An 11,542-nucleotide genomic window follows, 5' to 3' on the forward strand; every position below is an offset into this window, starting at 1 on the left:
CAGAGATTGGGGGGGGAGGGAGAATGTGAGCACAAGAGAGAGCGCATCTGCAGGAGTAGGGGCATGGAGCAGAGGGAGAAGGAGAAGAAGACTCCCTGCTGAACAAGAAGCCTAACACGGGCTCCATCCCAGCACCTTAGGATCATGATGAGAGAGCCGAAGGCAGATGCTTAACCAACTGAGCCACCCAGGTGCCCCTTTAAGCACTTTTAATTCAAAATAATCAATATACCAAAGTGGCATATTTTGGAGAGACACATTCACATTTTCTTTAGGTTCATTCAGATTTGGAACTTCAGAAGGAAAATATGGTGACAAGGATGGGGAAAAAGCAGAGGATGGATTCAAAAACACTCATGGAGGCATGGAGGAGTAATTATATATAGTGTACCATAGACTGTAAGCTGCTCAATAAAAAAAATGAAGTGAGGGAAATGGATAATGGACAGGTGATGAGCAAATTGTAAGATGTATAGATGGGAGGATATAATGGTTCAGAAGTCACAGAAGAGTTGAACTGAAAGTCCACAATAAAGCAAACTAAAAAGAAAGAGATTTGTTTTTGGAAGACTAGGGTTTTGCATTAAAATTTTTGATAATGAGGTCAAGTTTTGATGATTATAATTGTCCTGAGTATTGTCATAAGAGAGAATAAGTGAATAAAACTTGGGGAAAGTTTTATTAGAGATAAGACATTGAAAAATTATGTGTTATCTGAAATAACTATCGGTGTGGATATTGATGTTACCAAGAATTATAAAAACAACTGTGTGGGGCAGTCCCGGTGGTGCAGCAGTTTAGCACCGCCTGCAGCCCAGGGCATGATGCTGGAGACCTGGGATCGAGTCCCACGTTGGGCTCTCTCTATGATGCCTGGTCTCCCTCTCCCTGTGTCTCTGCCTCTCTCTCTCTGTCTCTATGAATAAATAAAATAAAATCTTAAAAAAAAAACAACTATGTGAAAGTAAAACTCTCAGTAAAGAAGTACATTTTGACTGGATGAAGGGGAGGTAGCAAGAAGTTGGTACATCATGGAAACAAGGAAGATGAGTGAGTGTAATGAATAATGAGTAGCGTATTCATCTAGTTGATATATATCTTAAAGAAATGGAAATACTTTTTAGTTTGGAAAGATCTGATAATTACAATAGGGTTAAAGCTATATAACTTCTATGGAATTGTGATATAAAAGAAAATAAGGGGGGCAGCCCGGGTGGCTCAGCGGTTTAGCGCCACCTTCATTTCGGGGCCTGATCCTGGAGACCTGGGATCAAGTCCCATGTCGGGCTCCCTGCATGGAGCCTGCTTCTCCCTCTGCCTGTGTCTCTGCCTCTCTCTCTCTCTGTGTCTCTCATGAATAAGTAAAATCTAAAAAAAAAAAAAAAAAAAAAAAAAAAAGAGAGAGAGAAAGAAGAAAGAAGAAGAAAGAAAGAAAGAAAGAAAGAAAGAAAGAAAGAAAGAAAGAAAGAAAGAAAGAAAAAATAAAGTAAGCACCATGAGATTGAAATGGCCACAAAAGACATGGGGACTTTAGGGCACACTCAAGTTTCTTTAAGAGCTAGTAGGTAAACATTCTGGGGAGAGTGTCAGGATGCCAATTTGCTTTATACTGAGGTCAAATTTAAAAACAAACATACAAAGAAACAAACAAACACCCCAAAAGACCATAGTTTAGAAGGTAGAGATCAGGAACGAGGTCAGATTAGAAGTGGTAGGTCATAATGGATATCTGGAGCTTAGGTCATAATGGATATCTGGAGGCACAGAGAAGAAGGAATATGCAACATCAAGGGATCATTCCTGGTTTCACTGAAGCTGGGTGGTTGGATCTGGTTCCATGGGTAGTAATGATTTACTCTGAGTAAGTGTAACATCCAGGAGATTTATACAACTGAAATTTACCCAGAGGTGGTTGACTTTTCAGGCACTATGGAGTTGTGTGGCAGAAGAGGAGTTGTTTTTGCTTTCTTGTCACTTACACATTCTCTCTCGCACTATGCTTGTCTTATCCAGTGTCTCATCTTCTCCAGAGTACAGAACTCCTTTACAACAATGACCAGGCATATCTATCTTTCTGCTTTGCTCTCTGGAAGCATGCAAAACATCATTTTTGTATACTATTAGGTAGAAGACATAGAAATTATCTGATACAAATGTTCCCTATTCAAAATTTGTCACTAAAGGGTGACTTTAATTATGATTATGATTATGATTTTGATTATTAATTTAATGGATCACTTATTTAATTAGGTTCTTTGCAAGAAATGTAGGGAAAGAAAGGAAATTTAGCACACTAGTTTGTCAGGATAGATCCAATTTGTGAGAAAAGACACGAGCAGAGGTAGCCCTGAAGCTGAGGAGGAGCTTTGATTTTTGGCAGAATTTGTGTGTCCATGGCTCTCTGACCAACCTTGCACTGCTCCGTAGTCTAATATTTCTCCTTCTCAGTATTGAAGATCTCACCTTCCTGGTATGTGGTTTTAGTCAGCTTCTTCTCAAACTTAGCATCAGTGAGATGTTTGGGGATTTTCACTCTTCTGATACCAATTTTGGGGGAAGTGGCATGACAAATTTCTAGTGTGCTCTACGCAGAGGAACTTGACTGAGGGCCAGAGGTCCTGTCACAAGTAGCAGCCCACTGTTCAGTTGCTTCAGGAAAACCATCCTCTTCTGTGGCTCCCAGTGAGATGATCAAAACAATCCCAGGCGTGATGCTAGCTAGCTTCCAGTTTTTTGCCCTGGCTCAACAAGCTTTCAAGGCACAGCTTCAGTAGGATAATATGTACACATTTTGCGAAGTTCAGCCACTTGGGTACCACCATTCTTGTCACTACCAACTGGTTTTGTGACAGTAGCAAAGAAATTTTTCCTTCTATTTCTTTTCAACCCTGAATTTAGCTGCTGAATGCTTTCTCTTGTATGTGACCTTTCTGGAGTACATAGCTGATCAGGATTATCTGCCAATTTCTCTAACGAGGACAGGATTTTGGCTGTAGCGGGGCTTCCTCTTCTTTGGTGTTTTAGCCTTGAGATTACCATTCTTAACTTTTCCCCAGCAACAGCCTTCTTGGCTTCAGGTTTTTTTCCTCAGTATCCAGCTTCTCAGATTTTTCACCTGCCATCATGCAAGATGGAAAGTAGATAATTTTTAAATCAAAGTTATTCACACACATACTATAAAGAAGCACCTACTTCTGCAGAGGTTTTTAAAACAATAGTCTCCAAAATGCCTTCCCTTTTCAATGACCTATATTTCATTTAACTGAATCTTTTTATTTTTTTTAATTGAAAGATTTTATTTATTTATTTATTTGAGAGAGAGAGAGAGAGAGAGAGAGAACCAACAGTGGGGAGGGGCAGAGGGAGAGAAAAGAGAGAGAAGCAAACTCCCTGCTAAGCAGGAAGACCCACACAAGGGCTCCATCCCAGGCCCCTGGGATCATGACCTGAGCGAAAGGCAGACACTTAACCAACTAAGCCACCCAGGTGCCCTCAGGTGATTTGATTCTTTTAGCATATCTCAAGTTTAGTTATGTTTTAATTTTTTGTTACTAGAAATCATCTATTACCTTGAGATAATTTATATTTAAACCCAAATTTTCTAAGGCAAAATTTTAGAAATAATAAAAATGCCTGCTTCATAGTTAAAAAATATCTTTGCAGGTTTTTTTTTACTTTTTTGAAAATATCAACACACACACACACACATATACACACAGCACATCCCTCAGAATAACATTAATTCCTGAATACTTCATGCTGACATTTGGACTTTTGAATAAACCGTTTTTCAATGGTCTTGATCTAAGATGCATGCAAGTGAGATAATAGTTTGAAGCCACAGGTCCATTTCCAAACTGAATTTTCACTAAATGTCACAGTACAGCTCTCTGCCATTTCTCTAGAATGAGTGTATTGGTTCCCGGAAGGAAAATATATTTATGGAAAATCACATCCCAGTAACTCAAGGGTAATGTTGTGCTGGCTTTGAACCTGAAAGATCTCTATCCTGCTGCACATTCCTCTTTGTAATTTAAATGCAACCAAGTGCATATAATAGTCAAAGAAGTAGATTCTTGTGCAAAATTGTCTAACTTTACTTGGTTTGAAACTTATGTATAAATAGTTACAGCATTTTGCATGTGGATAGTAAAAAAAAAAAAACTTTAAACAATCACATTTACAATAGGAAAAAGCAAGAGGATACTAATATACACGTGTGTATGAGTGTGTGTGCGTATGTGCATTGTATTTCTACAATAATTGCATTTTACTGTATTGTGTGTGCATTGTGTTTCTACAGTAAGTATGTGGCACTTTTAAAATTCAAAATAGTATGTGGATAGTTTTGGACTTACTGGCTGAGAAAATATCTGGATGTTTCATAAGAAAATACTAGTAGGTTTTCAATATATGAATCTAAGTTTTTAGGGTTGAAGAAACCAGCTTGGACATTACAACCCCAATAAAGAACTAAATCCCTCATTGTAAGGCCAAGCCAAGCTTGCCCTGCCAACTCCAATCACCCAAACCACTTTAGTTGAGGTGTAAAACATCACGAAGCAGGTATGTGCCATTCCTTCTTTTTCTAGAGGAAAAGAATCTAAAGATAAAAATACAAACAAAACCCAAGAACTCTCATTTTTCCTCTTCCAGTTTCTGGAGAACCATTAGTGACTATTTGCCTCTTTTGAAAGAATAAAATGCTAATTAATCACTTTTAAGAGAGTTACTTCATAAAAATGTTACTTCAAAAAAAAAAAAAAGAGGGATCCCTGGGTGGCGCAGCGGTTTGGCGCCTGCCTTTGGCCCAGGGCGCGATCCTGGAGACCCGGGATCGAATCCCACATCAGGCTCCCGGTGCATGGAGCCTGCTTCTCCCTCTGCCTGTGTCTCTGCCTCTCTCTCTCTCTCTCTCTCTCTGTGACTATCATAAATAAATAAAAAAAAATTAAGAAAAAAAAAAGATTTAAAAAAAAAAAAAAAGAAAAAAAAGAAGTTCCTCCTAAAATAAATCTAGATTCCTTTAACAAACAAAAAGCATGGTTTGGAATTCTAGGCTAGTATTAAATAATACCAGTCAAATTAAGCCCAAATATCAATCATGTTAAAACCAAGACCAGACTTGCATGCATGAAGAATATTTCTAGGGTATAATCTATTTCTTAATCTGGGTACATGGTAAGGGGTTCCTTATGCTGTACCCTTGTGACTTATGCACTTTTCTCTCTGTATATTGTATTAAATAAAATGTTCAATGAGTAGTTCATATGATTTGTTCTATGCAACATGGTTAATTTTTTTATAAAAAGATAAAATGAAGTGTGAAAACATCCTTTCTCTGCCATATACCCCTGCCATAACCTAGTATTTCTCTCCAAAATGATTTATTTAAAATTGGTCTGCTTCCTTCTGCAAAGAAGACACTTTTCAACTGTCTCTTATCTAACTATGCATCTACTTCCTCGCCATTGATATATATACAGTAGCCTATCTATCCACTTGTTTGATTTGTACATAACAGGTAAATAATATATTGATATATTGTTTGGTATCTTGCTTTTTAATTAATTTGTTTGTTTAAATATCTTTCATTTATCTCATAACCTCCACAGCATAGTAATTCTTTATAATAACTTTTTATCAAATGAATATACCATAATTTATGTTTTTTTAATTTATTTATGATAGTCACAGAGAGAGAGAGAGAGAGAGAGAGAGGCAGAGACACAGGCAGAGGGAGAAGCAGGCTCCATGCACCGGGAGCCCGACGTGGGATTTGATCCCGGGTCTCCAGAATCACGCCCTGGGCCAAAGGCAGGTGCCAAACCGCTGCACCACCCAGGGATCCCCATAATTTATGTTATTAATCTTTTGCTGATAATCACTTTGGCTGACTCCGGATTTTGTCCACTATTCACAATAACTCACCACAGTTCACTTGAATTAAGCAATTAAGCTTATAGAGACATATACACTCAATACTCTTGGTTTGCCAGTTTAACAGTTTTAATAATATAGTAAGTGAAATTTTTTTTTTAATTTCTGTTGTGAACTTAATTTTTTTTAAACTGTTGTAAACTTAATGTTTGAGTCCCCTCGAAATTCATATGTTGAAACTCTAATCCCAAAATGATAATATTTGAAGATGGGGCCTTTGGTAGGTAATTAAGTCATAAAAGTAGACCTTCATGAATGGAATTATTGTCCCTATAAGCAGAGGCCAGAGAGCTAACTGGCTCCCTTTCAGCCATGAGAGGACACAGCAGAAGATAGTTATCTGTCTGTAGACCAGTGATAGAGCCTAACCAAGAACCAGACTACACTGATACCCTAATCTGGGTATTTTAGGCTCCAGAACTATGTGATATAAATGTTGTTTAAGCCACCCAGCCTATAGTAGTTTATTATAGCAGCCCAAATTTACTAAGATAATTTTCATCCTTAAAATGTGCTATCCAAAGTGTCTAGCTATTTTTAACTTTTTACAAAATCTTTGGTCTTTTTTTTTTTTTTTAAGATTTTATTTATTAATTCATGAGAGACAGAGAGAGAGGGGCAGATACCCAGGCAGAGGGAGAAGCAGGCTCCATGCAGGGAGCCCCACATGGGACTTGATCTGGGGACTCTAGGACCACGACCGGGGCTGAAGGCGGCGCTAAATTGCTGAGCCACACATTATGTTTTTCCGGGGTGCCCAATCTTTGGTCTTTTAAATATTTATGTATTCTGTCTGTTTTCCAAGTGAATTAACTGTGGTATATTTCTTCATTTATATCAGCTCTGTATTAGTTAAAAAATGAGAATTGGGGGATCCCTGGGTGGCTCAGCGGTTTAGCACCTGCCTTTGGCCCAGGGCATGATCCTGGAGACCTGGAATCAAGTCCCGCATCAGGCTCCCTGCATGGAGCCTGCTTCTCCCTCTGCCTGTGTCTCTGCCTCTCTCTCTCTCTCTCTATGTCTATCATGAATAAATTAAAAAATCTTAAAAAAATAATAATAAATAAAAAATGAGAATTCTCATTGCCTTATTTTCTCAGTTTGTTATATTCTGATAAATTATTTTATGTAGTATTTAATAGTTTTATATAGTTAGATATGTCTGTATTTCATTATAACTTATTAATGGTATATGGCATATGGTATATTTAGAAGTGACTTTTGAACTAAGTAAGCTAGGAGAACCTTGCAGAGTCCCATCCTGAGGCTCAGATTTGTTTCCGAGGTTATAATTATCCCTTATTTAAAGAAAACAAAGAAACAACAACCAAAAAAAAAAAAAAAAACAAGGCAAACTGAAGTTAATAAAGTATAACTTTTTTTCCTTATAGATGGTAGTCTAAGCCTGATATTCAAATCCTAACAGGTTTTTATGCATGATACAACAAAAAACATGTCATATTCTGCAGAATTAATTTATCGTTTTCTCTCTTCAGAAATATTATATATGTGTAATATATTAGAGATTAGAAAAAGTTATCCTTACGAGCAGTACTTAAAGAGAAAAGTGGTGTAATAGATCCTAATTGTCTCATAACCTGATCATTAACAAAGGAGCAAACTAAACTTCTCAAGTTAGGAGTAGAAAGGTAGAAAACTGTCTAGGTACTTTATATAAAAACGTCCCATTTTCAATAGAATGTAAAAACAACATAATAGTATATAATGTGTATACCATTTTTCTGATGAAAAATAAAAGTCTCTTTATTAAAAATTCCCCTAATATTTGTATTTTAAGTGTTGTCTCATTCTACAATCAAGCCAAGCTTTAATCAGGTACTGGGTAAAAAGAAGGAATTCTCTCCTTTCTTTGGCAAAGATTTCCTTAAAAAAAGTGTTTCTAATAAGCACAATCTATTCTAATTTTTATATTCTCACTTTACCATTAAAACTTGATCTGTAAGGAAATTATTTTTGTAGTAAAGGGAAAACATAACTTGACACACATAAAATACACACACATATAACTTCTTTCCAGTAAGATTCATTTTTATTTCCTCACTGACTTAAAAAAAAAATGCTACTTTTATTGTAGACTAAATTTCATGTATATCTTGGTGTTATTTCTGACCTCCTGTCTATATGTTTTGATCATGGTAAAAAAGTGTTAATTATTCTAGCTTTCATCTTTTCATATCTCTGAAGATTATTTTACCTCATTACACTTTTTAAAATGCTTTTCCTGACGAGTTTATCATATTTATTCTATCAGACAAATTTGAGTTTCATTTTATTAAGTACAATGAACTCTGTCTTTTCTCATCTTGAGGCTCAGTGTGAGGCCAGTGTGTCGGGAGCTGGGCTTACCATGGAAAGGAAGCCACTGCACCCCACAGCCACGTGGGGTGTGTGGGGGTGGAGTTCGTTGGTCCAGGAGAAGGACCCTATGGACCCCCGGGGCCAGCCCCCCAGCCTTTCCAGCAGCCTGAGAAACCTGGTGGAGTCTGCCGTCGGAAGACCAGGCGGGAGCATAATGAGTCCCTGATGGGCAGCCGTGGCCATTGACCTGTCAGCATCCTTCTGTGACCAGTCAGGATCCTCTTGTGGCCCCTACTGCTCCCAAGCTTGTGGTCATAACCCAGGACTGGCTGAGCCGGGAGCACCGGGGTCTTTTCAACCATGAGATGAAATCTCTGGACGTGGCTCGGCTGCTTAGTGGTGGGCCCCTGGAACCAGGCACCCCGTCACTCCCTGCCATACCCTCCCCAAGCCCAAACTGGGCACAAGAACCAGCTCTACAGTCAAGAGGCAAGGAGAACCAGATGCCTTGAGGCTCAGGCCCAGGCCCGCCCATTTCCAGTCCCGCAGAGCTCCCTGGCTTGGGGCAGCTGCTGGAGGAGCTCCAGTGCCAGCTGATTCTGCCACAGGCCTTCCCCAGGAGGAACCTAGTGCAAGAAGCCAGGGATGCCATTGTGAGCACCTTACAGGCCTGCCATGGCTGTGAGCCTGACCTCAGCCTGGTGCTCCGTGGCTGCCAGCTGCCCTTACCAGGGACCAAGCCTGGGGGCCCTGAAAGCCAAAGAATGACACTTTCCTGGATCAATAGCCCTGACCAGTGCCCAGGGGAGAGGAGGCAGAGGAGGCAACAGAGGACAAAGGAGCCACCTTTGCCATGCCTCACAGCTCCAGCACTCCTATGGTGCATAGGGGGAGCTTGGCACCACCGAAAGGTCCCTGGCCACCCCCCTTGCCCTTGTTGCCTTCACCATCTGGGGCAGCCTGAGGCCCCCCAACAGTCTTTGACCTGCTGAAAAGCATCTGGCTGGTTGCCACACCATCCCCTCAGCAGTACTGGGGGGTTGGGCCACAAACAGCACCTGCCTCAGCCACCATCACCCTTGTTGCCCAGAACCTCTGCCCTGGACTGAAGCCCCAGCCCCCCTGCCCCACTGCCCAGCCTCTCCTGGGTAGTGGCCCAGAGCAGCCCAGAGGCCTGGTCTTTTCCACCCATGACACTGTACTGAGGGGACGGGACAGGAGACAGGAAACCAGCACTCCTAATCACCTCAATAAAGTAACTTCTACATGGAAAAAAAAAAAAAAAAACCCACACACATTATGTTTTTCCATTTATTTTAATCTTTTTGTCTTTCAGTAGATACTGCTATTTTTTTTTGCTCTCTCTCCTTTTCTTTCTCCCTCTCATCTCTCTGTAGATATTAATATAAATAAAAATATAGATATACAGATGCTAAACTATTCTTATAAACTTTATATATACTTTGGTTGTACTATAAACAGATTTGTTTGTTGTCATGTCAGCTGGTTTAATTTTTTTTAAGATTTATTTATTTATTCATGAGAGACAGAGAGAGAGAGAGAGACAGAGAGAGAGAGAGAGAAAGGCAGAGACACAGGCAGAGGGATAGGTAGGCTCCTCACAGGGAGCCCAATGCAGTACTCCATCCTGCATCCCGGGATCACAACCTGAGCTAAAGGCAGGAGCCCAACCGCTGAGCCACCCAAATATCCTGTTTTAATTATAATAAAGGAAAGCGGTTTATGTTTATGTTTATATTAATTTTATAACATACCATTGTAGTGAATCTTTTTATTTTTACAAAGAGTGGGGTTTTTTGCTGGGGGGATCTATGTTTTTTTTGTAGGCAAGTTACTAAATTGCCTCCAAGTTTTTCTTTTCTGGCCTATTATTTAAACTGATATTTTAACTAATTGGCTAGAACTGCTAAAAATAAGTAAAGTGATACTGGTTATAGGCAGAAAAATTGATTTGTCTAGTTTATGACTTTAGTAGTAAGGATTCCCGTGTTTTTTCTTTAAGCGTACCTACATGTTCATATGATTAGTTAATCATATTAGTTAAATTAATGGATATATACACACATGTATATGATGTACTAAAGATATAGATATCTATATTCCTTATTCAGATTCTAAAAAGTAAATATGAATGTTCACTTAGTCAATTGTCTTTAAAAAACTTGAATTTTTAGGGCAGTTTAAGGTTCACAGCAAAATTGAGAGGAATGTACAGAGATTTCTCAAGTACTCTGGCCCCAGTACATGTATGTGTAGCCTCTCCTATTATCAACATCCCCTACCCTAGTGGTACATTGATACATACATCAAAATCATCTAAAATATACAGTTTACTCCAAAGTTCACTCCTGGTGTTATACATTCCATGGATTTGGACAAATGCATGAAATTATGGTATCATAGGATTTCTTTTATTGCCCTAAAAAGTCTCCGTGACCTGCATCTCTAGAAACTACTAGTCTACTATCTCTGTGGTTTGCCTCTTCTAAAATATCATATAGTTAGAATCATACTGTATGTAGACTTTTCAATTTATCTCCTTTCACTTAATAATATGCAGTTAAATTTATTCCATGTCATCTAATGCCCTTATAATTCATTTCTTTTTAGTATTGAATAATTTTGCATTGTCCAATGTACCACAATTTATTCATCTATTCACTTTCTGAAGGACATCTTTGTTTTCAAATTTTGGCAATTATGAGTACATTTTCTATAAATATCTGTGTATAGGTTTTATGAAGACACAGATTTCCATCTCCTTTGGGTAAATACTGAAGAGTACAATTGCAGGACGCCTGGGTGGCTCAGTGGTTGAATGTCTGCTTTCGGCTCAGGGCATGATCCTGGAGCCTCGGGATCGAGTCCCACATCAGGCTCCCTGCATGAACCCTGCTCCTCCCTCTGCCTATGTCTCTGCCTCTCTCTCTCTTTCTGTGTCTCTCATGAATAAATAAAATCTTAAAAAGAAAAGAGTACAATAGTTGGATCATATAGTCAGAGTATGTTTAATTTCCTAAGGTACCACGAAAATGTCTTACAAAGTGTCTATCAATTTGCGTTCCAACCAGCAATGAGTGAGAGTTCCTGTAGCTAGATATCCTTGCTAACATTAGGCGTTGTCAGTGTTCTGGATGTTGGTCATTCTAATAGGTCCATGGTGATGTCATTTTAATTTTTATTTCCTTGAGCAAATGATATGCAGCATCTTTTTACATGCTTATTTCCATCCACATATTTTGTGTGTGTGTGTGGGGGGAGC

At 38.9% G+C, this 11,542-nt stretch overlaps 2 pseudogenes; one reads left to right on the forward strand and one right to left on the reverse strand.

Annotated features, from left to right (window-relative positions):
• Positions 1–2,311: 2,311 nt before the first annotated feature.
• On the reverse strand, positions 2,312–3,122 carry LOC112655812 (60S ribosomal protein L6-like; annotated as a pseudogene).
• Positions 3,123–8,280: 5,158 nt separating this feature from the next.
• LOC112656076 (proline-rich protein 19-like) lies at positions 8,281–9,509 on the forward strand (annotated as a pseudogene).
• The last annotated feature ends 2,033 nt before the right edge of the window (positions 9,510–11,542 follow it).

Source organism: Canis lupus, chromosome 22, assembly GCF_003254725.2.
Source record: "Canis lupus dingo isolate Sandy chromosome 22, ASM325472v2, whole genome shotgun sequence".
In the NCBI taxonomy this organism is placed as follows: Eukaryota; Metazoa; Chordata; class Mammalia; order Carnivora; family Canidae; genus Canis; species Canis lupus.